A 10,209-nucleotide genomic window follows, 5' to 3' on the forward strand; every position below is an offset into this window, starting at 1 on the left:
GTAAGGAATTAGATTCGGGTGCTTCGTGTCCCATTCCCCTTTGACTTGGTAGATTACCAAGGCCGAGTCTCCGTAGACTTCCAGGAATTTGATTCTTAGATCGATTGCAGCTTTAAGACCCAGAATACATGCTTCGTATTCGGCTATATTGTTAGTGCAATTGAAGCATAATCTGGCAGTGAATGGTGTGTAACTTCCTGTGGGGGAAATGATCACAGCTCCGACGCCATTGCCAAGTGCATTAGAAGCTCCGTCAAAAACCATAGTCCATCGGGATCCTGGCTCGGGTCCTTCTTCTGGTCCTGGTTGCTTGTAGTCATTGACTAGCATAATGCCTTCGTCTGGGAAGTCAAAGTTCAATGCTTGATAATCATCCACTGCTTGATGAGCCAGATGATCAGCTACCACACTTCCTTTGATTGCTTTTTGTGAAGTGTATTGAATGTCATATTCTGTTAAGATCATTTGCCATCTCGCTATTCTTCCAGAGAGAGCAGGTTTTTCGAACACGTATTTGATGGGATCCATCTTGGAGATTAGGAAAGTGGTGTGATTTAGCATGTACTGTCTTAGTCGGCGAGCTGCCCAAGCTAAGGCACAACAAGTTTTTTCGAGTAGTGAGTATCTTGTTTCACAATCGGCAAACTTTTTGCTAAGATAGTAGATTGCATGCTCTTTTCGGCCGGATTCGTCATGTTGTCCTAGTACACACCCCATTGAGTCTTCTAACACAGTTAGGTACATTATCAGAGGTCTGCCTTCCACAGGTGGCAACAAGATTGGAGGTTTTTAGAGATATTCTTTGATTTTGTCAAAGGCTAACTGGCATTTGTCATTCCACCTTTCCACTTGATCTTTCTTCAACAGTTTGAAGATCGGCACACAAGTAGTAGTCATGTGGGCAATGAATCGGGCGATGTAATTTAGACGTCCCAAGAATCCTCTGACTTGTTTCTCGGTACGAGGTATAGGCATTTCTTGAATGGCTTTAACCTTGGCGGGATCAACCTCAATACCTTTGCTGCTGACGATGAAACCTAAGAGTTTGCCGGATCTTACTCCAAAGGTACACTTATTTGGGTTCAGTCGCAACTTGTATTTCTTGAGTCTGTCAAACAACTTGTGTAAATGACCCAAATGTTCTTCCTCGGTGTTGGATTTTGCAATCATGTCATCGACATACACCTCCATTTCTTGATGAATCATATCATGAAATAGCGCTACCATTGCACGTTGATAGGTTGCTCCTGCGTTTTTCAGAACAAAGGGCATTACTTTGTAACAAAAGGTTCCCCAGGGTGTTGTGAAGGTTGTTTTTTCCATGTCGTCGGGTGCCATGTTGATTTGATTGTACCTTGAGAATCCGTCCATAAAGGAGAATACCTTGCATTGTGCGGTATTGTCAACCAGTACATCGATGTGTGGTAGAGGGAAATCATCTTTGGGGCTTGCCCGGTTCAGATCTCTGTAGTCCACACACATTCTGACATTCCCGTCTTTTTTAGGTACAGGCACGATGTTAGCTATCCAAGGAGGATAACTTACAACTTTTAGGAATCCGGCATTGAACTGTTTTTCAACCTCGTCTTTGATCTTTTTTGACATATCAGGCCTACTCCTTCGTAGTTTCTGTTTGACTAGAGTGCTACCTTCTTTGATTGGCAGGCGATGAACTACGATGTCCGTGTCAAGGCCTGGCATATCCTCATAGGACCAGGCGAATATCTCAACGTAGTCTCGCAGCATTTGAATCAGTCTTTGTTTGACGCTGTGTTCTAAATCAGCCCCTATTTTGACTTCTTTCTTTTCTTCGTTGCTGCCCAAGTTGATGACCTCAATTGGCTCCTCGTGAGGCTGTATGGCCTTGTTTTCTTGTTCTAGCAGCCTTGCAAGTTCTCTTGGCACTTCACAATCTTCCTCACTTTCGTCCTCAGTTTGGTAGATCGGACTTTCAAAGTCATGACGGGCAATAGCAGAATCGTTGTTGACTGGATCCAGAGTGTATGTGAATCTGCATGTTAATTATGTGAGTGTGTGTGAAGAAAAAACATAGCTATTAGAAAGCGAAGAAAGAAGGAAAAAGGATCACAAAATTTAAATATGCAAGCGTCCCATGATTTTATTGAATGCACGTGATCATGATATGATAAGCCCTTATAGAAGGACCAGTGTGCTAAGGCACACGGCTTTCAAGCTCATGGTTCGATTGTTCAGGAACCATTTTTATCTTTGCACAATATACACAAAGAAAACAGGAAATGGCATTTACTCCTGGACAAAGGAGATCACATCCTCAGCTTTCCAGTTGTTCAATCCACTGTTGTGAGCAGGGGGTACCCAGCTGTTCCAGTTGCAGTTGTCTTTTTCATCTTCCACAGCATTGATTTCATTAGTGGGAAAATGAGTCGGTGATCCTTCGGGATAAGGGATATACTCTGCTGGATACGAGAGCCCAGGCTGAGATATCTCTGTTGGCTGAGCGAGATGCTCGATAAGGCCGTCCCATGCAGTCGGGATGATGTTTTGAATAGAGACTTGTGCATCTTGGTGAGGAGTGTATGCTGACAGAAAGCAACCCTCGTTATTTGGTATTTCCCTGGCTTTTTCAAGAGCGAAATTGTCATCGTACTGTTCACCCCATCCAGTTGGGACAATGTCCTTCATAGCAATTTGTGAGCTTGGAGGAGCGGAATATTTCACCATATAGTCATATTTGCCGCTGGGTTCTCCTAGCGTGTCCCATACTTCTTTGGGTGGATTTTGATATTGCTCAGTGACAGGACTTGTGAAAATTTGATCATTTCCAATTTGATCACCCCATCCAGCCGGGGTAATGTCTTCCAAAGCAATATAAGAATTCTGAGGTGCGGCATACTGATAATTGTACCCGCCGTTTGGTTCTCCCACAGCATCCCACATTCCCATGGAAATAGGTGGAATTTCATCTGGACATGGCTGAATGACATGGTTCATGAACACTCCTTCATCTTCAATAGCGTTTACTTCTTGGCTGACGAAGTGTGACCTTAACCCTCCAGAACGAGGACTTTGATCATTCTTTTGATTTTCACTATCATAGCCCAGGCCTAGCTTGTCAGACTTGTAGTGTATATCGGGAAGCTGTCCCCATACTGTGCAATCACCCTGTTCAATCAAGGCTTTGGCATCTTTGAGAGAAGCCATAGTTGTAGTTGGAGTAGCACGAATATGCTTGGTGGTAGAGACATCTGGGGAGACCACCTCAAATGATTGGCATGGAGTTTCGATGAATTCGTCCTCCAACTCGACATATTTGGAATTGCTTAGGTGACTAACCACATATTCCTCTTCGCCATAGACTGTGACAATCTTTCCTTTTACTGGATATTTTAACTTCTGATGCAGGGTAGAAGTTACAGCGTTTGCCCCATGTATCCAAGGGCGTCCAAGTAAACAAGAGTAGGCTGGGTGAATTTCCATTACGTAAAAGATAGAATCAAAGATTTGAGAACCCACTCTGATTGGGAGATTCACTTTTCCGTATACCGTTCTGGTTGACCCGTCAAAGGCTCTTACCACAACATCACTTGGTTGTAACACAATTCCTTCGAAGTCAAGCTTTTCTAGTACTGTTTTCGGTAACACGTTCAAAGAAGAACCGTTATCTACTAGCACATGAGATAGAGTGGTGCCATTACATTCAATGGAGATATGTAGGGCTTTGTTGTGATTTTTTCCAGTAGGGGTTAGATCCATATCAGAGAAACCGAGACCATTGCTCACGGTTAGATTGGCAACACAATTCTCAAATTGGTCGACTGAGATCTCTTGAGGCACATGCACAGCTTTCAGGAACTTCATCAGAGCTTTGGCATGAGCTTCTGAATATTTTAGCAGAGATAGCATTGAGATTTTTGAAGCAGTGTGCCCCAGTTGCTCAACAATATTGTAATCACTTTTGCAGATGATTTTCAATATTTCCTCCATTTCTTGCTTTGATGGATCCTCAGCAGTGATCTCCACCGGGGTTTGAACTTGTTCAACTTGTGGCTCTTTGCCTCGAGCGTTGACATTTTGATTAGGAACTGGGACTCGGACTGGACCAGCAGCAACATTTGGAGAAATTTCTGGTGAAAAGATTCTTCCACTTCTCGTGATCTTGCTGGTACCCACAATATTACCCACAGTTGGAGTAGTTAACTTTGCGGTCTCTTCAGTCGAGGTACTCTGCTTAACTCCATGAACGTAAACATTAGTGTCATATCCCCATGGGACAGCTTTGTCTGAGGAGTATGGAAATGGAGTTGGACTAGCAATGACTACTGATGCCACTTTGAGTGTAGCAAAAATTTTGAATGGAGCCTTGGCAGAGATTTTGAATGGTAAGCTTGATATCACTGAGGCATCCTCTATTCTTATCCCGTTTGCAAAGACTTCGCACAGCACGTCCATAGAAGGGAGCCTCTCAAACATAATGATACGGCGATCCATCCATTTTTGAATTCCCATCCTCAGATTTTCACAACCATTGGGCAGGCATGAGCAATAAAAGCAGTCGGGGTCACACCCTAGAAAGTAACCAGCTCGGATTAGCTTTCCTTTGACTTTGCAGAGTGGAGTTGATAATTCGTTCACATCATAGATGTAAACAGTGTCCAGAATAGCGTTGACAGTTTTGTCATGCTTTGGCATAGGTGCTGTGATGACATTTGGAGTTTCTGGAGGATCGAACTCAATTTCACCAGCATCTATCAGATCTTGTATTTAATTTTTCAAGGCCCAGCAGTGATCTGCGTCATGTCCTGGACAGTTTGAGTGATAGGCACATGTCGCATCAGGGCGATAATTCGGAGAGGAAGTGTTGACATTCTTTGGAGGACCTCTTAAGGTGATCAGATCTGCTTTTAGCAAGTGCTGCAATGCCTGAGAGATTGGCATGTTGATTTTGGTGAAATTTCTTCTTGGTGCATCTGGTCGATGCGTATATTTTGGCTGTTGATCTTTTGGAGGTGCAGATGCGGAGATCAGAACTGCCCCTACAGATTGATGTTGCTCACTTTTGCGACTTTTCTGAATTTGTGTTGCATTGACCTCATTTCTCCCGCTGATGGGCCTTTTTGTAGTACCAGAGGAGGAACCTATTTGAAATTTTCCATTTTGAATGCCACTTTCGACACGTTCTCCGGTCAGTATCAGGTCAGTGAAACCTGATGATGAGCTTCCCAGCAAATGGCTATAGAAAGGGCCAGTTAAAGTGCCCATGAACATGTCAACTAGTTCGCGATCAGATAAGGGTGGTTGAACCCTTCCAGCCATATCTCTCCACTTTTGTGCATATCCTTTGAAACTTTCTTTTGGTCCCATAAACATGCCCCTTAGTTGAGTACGGGTTGGTGCAAGATCAGCATTGTATTGGTACTGTTTGTAAAAAGCAGCAGCTAATTCTTCCCAAGTATGAACCTTGGTATTTTCCAGCTGATAGTACCACTCGAGTTGTGTACCCGACAGACTTTCTTGGAAGAAGTGAATCCACAATTTGTTATCCATTGTATGAGGTTGTATCTTCCTCACATAGGATCTCAGATGTAGTTTCGGGCAAGAAACTCCATCATATTTTGCAAAGACAGGAATTTTGAATTTTGGAGGGATAACAACATCCGAGATGAGCCCCAGATCATTGAAATCTAAGCCAGGTATTTTTTGTATCTCCATAGCTTTCATACGGTCTTCCAGCTGTTGGTATTTGTCATCATCTGGTTCGTCCCCAGAATGATCATTTTCTTCATTTGAAGAGAGAGAGGGTTTAGCAGAACCCTGGTTGCTTTGATTGTCTTCTGGTTCATCATCACCGACTGTTTCAGGGATCGGTGGCTTTTTGAACTTTTTGACTGGAATTTTGATTTTCCTTTTCAGGTGACTCACGCCTACAGATCCTTTGGGCTTCTTTTTCTTCTTGATTATCAGGGCTTTCAATTCTTGTTGCCCCTTTGCCAGTTCCAGAATTGCCACTTGAACTTGGGCATTCTGTGCTTCGAGATTCTTGATGCTTATTTCAGATTCCATCTCTTCTGACTGAAATAAACAGCGAGAAGATGAGAAATCCGTCATGTGAACCTGTTATGCAATGTGTATGACTGGATGCCATGTGTATGCAATGTATGAAATGTATGTGCAATGTATATGAATGCAATGTATGAAATGTATATGCAATGCATGAGGTGAAATGTGTGTGCAATGTTTCAAGGATCTTAGAGTTTAGATTTGTTAAAGAAGAAACAAACGTTAGTTAATCAATTTATTTCTTTTTTTTTTGCTTCTTTTTTCTTTGCCTCATTTGGGCTTACAAGACAGAAATAAAATAAATGATCCTTCAGGTCTCCCGTGGACGCTTTCTCTTTGCCCCCAGGAATGTGTTGATCTGCTGTTCTTCTTGAAGCTGTCCGGTGAGCTCCAATATCCTTCTCTCATAGTCTTGACAGTATGATTTGAAGGTGTCTCTTTCCTCTTTGAGTTGAACCCAAGATTTTTGCAACTCTTCTAGGTCAGTTGGCATGTTCGGGTGTAGAATAACTTGAGGTTCATATCCTTCGACCTCTGGTTCAATAGTCACAGGTAGAACAGCGGGATATGGCATAAGGAGTTTCTGAGCATTAGTGCGGACCCATCTGAGGTAGGGTTCCATAGGAATAGAATTCCATTGCCCCAGAGTTTTGCTTTCTATTCTATAGACACTGCCCCATGCATGTATGAACCTTCGTCGGTGTCTATGAGAATCATTCTCGTAATCAAACACAATGCCATGGATAATCATGTCATGAGGACCGTTGCTCCTTGCATATCCGAATTGGCGTAGAGCTAAGGAGGGATTGTAAGTGATGCCTCCTTTGATGCCAAGGAGTGGCACATTAGGGTACTCTCCACAATGATCAATGATAGTAATGTCTCTTTGAAAGAAGTTGTTCCACCGGATATCTGAATGAGACAAAGACATAATCCTGCGAGACCATTGCATTCTTTGTTCATTTCTCAACACTGATCGGGGAAGATGAAATGTAAACCACCTAGCCAGTAGTGGTGTACAGCACATGAGAGTTCCTCGTTTCTTCATGGTACGAGTGTGTAGAGAATGTAGAATGTCTCCCAGCAATGTTGGTACCGGGTTACGGATTAGGAAAAGGTTGATGATGTGTACACTTATGAACTGGTCGGGATTAGGGAATAAAACCAACCCATAGATCAAAAGTGCCATAACTTCCTCAAAAGCTGGATAACTTTTGTTTTCTAGCAGTAGTCGAGCCTTTTCCAACAAGAACTTGGCAAGTAAACCCTTAACTCCACTCTTTGTTTCCCAATTGGACTCGATTTCTGATTTCCGCAGATGTAAAGCAGCAGCAATGACTTCAGGTTTTGGAATCCTTTCTAAACCAGTGAAAGGTAATTGATCTCGAATAGGTAATCCCATTAGTTCAGAGAATTCTTCCAAAGTGGGTACCAACTGGTAATCAGGAAAGGTAAAGCAATGATGTTCAGGGTCAAAGAACTGGAACAGGACCCGTATCATGTCTTCTTCAAATTTTGAGGTAACCAAATGGAGTAGGTGACCATGCCTTTCAGTGAATTGAACATTCCTGGGGAATTCTGACACTAAGTCTTTTAGTTCAGATGGTACCGTTGAGATGTTGATTCGGATGTAATCTCGGGTGGCGGGAGCCATTACCTGCAAAAACAAAGGTAAACTCTTTGATCCTTGAAGTGTTTGGTGCAAAAATGATATGCTTATGATGCAAACATGTGGCACACAAAAACAAATCAAACAATAGCCTTAGGTTTAAAGGCTTGCATGGAGCTGATAGGTGATACCCTTCCCATTGAAGTTGAGTTGGTTAAAACCTGTCCTAGAATAGCATTCGGGTTCTATGATCCTTGGAAGTAACATCTCAATACGGCGCTCGAGCGGCCGATCAAAATATTCCTCGAGGATAACTAACTTCGATCAATTTCAAAGCTAGCCACTTAATAGGCCACAAGTCAAGTTCAACTAAAAAGGTTCTAAGACAAATTAGTGTTTAATGACATTTCGGAAGCCTAATATACTCCTTGATCATTTTCAAGGGACATCAGTATAAACCAAAGTATCGCTTTAACGATGACTACCAGATCAACCGTATCGGTACATGCCGTACAGTTTCCTTGGTCTATTGTCATATACTTAAGGTATCTCGAGATTCGGGTTAGAATCTTTCACACAAGCAAAATACCCAAACAAACCTTTTGAAAAATAGAGCAATCAAGTCAAACAATTGAAAACATCGACCTATTCTCTTAAGGTAACCCCTTTTGAAAACATTTTGTTTTTGACAGTAATTCCCCAGCAGAGTCGCCAGTTCTGTGGACCTCCGTTTTTTTAATCCCGGGCCATACCTCTGATCTGTAGAGATACGTGAACTGACTCTTTTTTATCGCTTAATGCTTTCGCATTTTTTTGAAAATTCACAGAGTCGCCACCGACCTTTTATTTTATCCAATTAAGGAAAGGTTTATAAAAGACACAGAAAAAAGACCTTTAAGAAATTCTGGGTAAGGGGGTAGGTTATACAAAGGGAAGGTGTTAGCACCCTTTGTATCCATGGTTATCCATGGGCTCTTAAGTTTGCTTAGCTCACTTGTTTTTCGATCACTTTTCAATTGCTCTGAAATTGCTCATATGTGGTTTCAAATACTTTTGTAAATTGAATTTTGTAATGATCCGTGTGTGGATGTATACAAAATGCTTGTTTATCTTTCGAAAGATGTTTTGAAAAGAACGTTAACTTTGTAATAATCCGTGTTTGGATGTATACAAAGTATTGTCTTTTTTGAAAGTTTTGTTTTGAAAAACAACAGTGTATGAGAATTTTGTTTGTTTTGATTTTGAGCAAGCAAACTAGGAGGTCTACCCTGAGTTGTAAGGTCTTTATCCTATTTCCTTTAAAAATCTATCCTTTCACCGGATACAAACGCAAGGTTCGATTTTGTACTCAAAACAGTGGAATTTTGACTTTGATTTTGAAAAGAATGAGAAAGGGATTACCTGAAGAGGTGCAAGTGTGATGGTGTTTGGATTCAGATATTTTATCTTTGAAGTTAGTGATCTAACGGTTCAATTTTATCTTTGACATACACGCAGTTTATATATGCGGGGAATTAAAATGCGGAAATGTAAAGTGCGGAAAGTAAATCTACGCTATTACATCGATTGTGCAGGAAATGTAAACTAGCCTATTTACATGAATTTGACATCCTATACATTTATCTAGGAATTTAAATTGCAAGAAAAGTAAAAGGGCATGTTTCTTATCAGATCTTCTGCTTCCAGAAGATTCTCCTCTTTCAGACTTCTTAGAACTTCTGAAGTTCTTGAACTTCCTTTGTTTGCTCTTTCAGAGTTGGTTTACCCTTCTGGAGATCATGGACAGTTCATCTTCTTCTTCTTCTGATTCTGATTCTTCAGAATCCTCTTCTTCTGCCTGAAAAGCGTTAGTGCATTTTTTATTTAAAGATTTTAATGCAATAGACTTACCTTTCTTTTGAGGTTCATTAGCATCCAGCTCAATTTCATGACTCCTCAAGGCACTGATCAGCTCTTCTAAAGAGACTTCATTCAGATTCTTTGCTATCTTGAATGCAGTCACCATTAGGCCCCATCTTTTTGGCAAGCTTCTGATGATCTTCTTGACGTGATCAGCCTTTGTATACCCCTTGTCAAGAACTCTTAATCCAACAGTTAGAGTTTGAAATCTTGAGAACATTGTTTCAATGTTTTCATCATCCTCCATCTTGAAGGCTTCGTATTTCTGGATCAAGGCAAGAGCTTTGGTCTCCTAGACTTGGGCGTTTCCTTCATGAGTCATTTTCAATAATTCATATATGTCATAGGCAGTTTCTCTATTTGATATCTTCTCATATTCAGCATGAGAAATAGCATTCAGCAGAATAGTCCTACACTTGTGATGATTTTTGAAATGCTTCTTTTGATCATCACTCATTTCTTGTCTTGTGAGCTTTACACCACTAGCTTTCACTAGATGTTTGTAACCATCCACCAGAAGATCCCATAAGTCACCATCTAAACCAAGAAAGTAACTTTCGAGTCTATCTTTCCAATATTCATAGTTTTCACCATCGAATACTGGTGGTCTAGTGTAGCCATTGTTTCCATTTCCATTGTGTTGCTCAGCAGAGCCATATGTA

Source organism: Vicia villosa, linkage group LG7 (genome assembly GCF_029867415.1).
Source record: "Vicia villosa cultivar HV-30 ecotype Madison, WI linkage group LG7, Vvil1.0, whole genome shotgun sequence".
Taxonomy (NCBI): domain Eukaryota; kingdom Viridiplantae; phylum Streptophyta; class Magnoliopsida; order Fabales; family Fabaceae; genus Vicia; species Vicia villosa.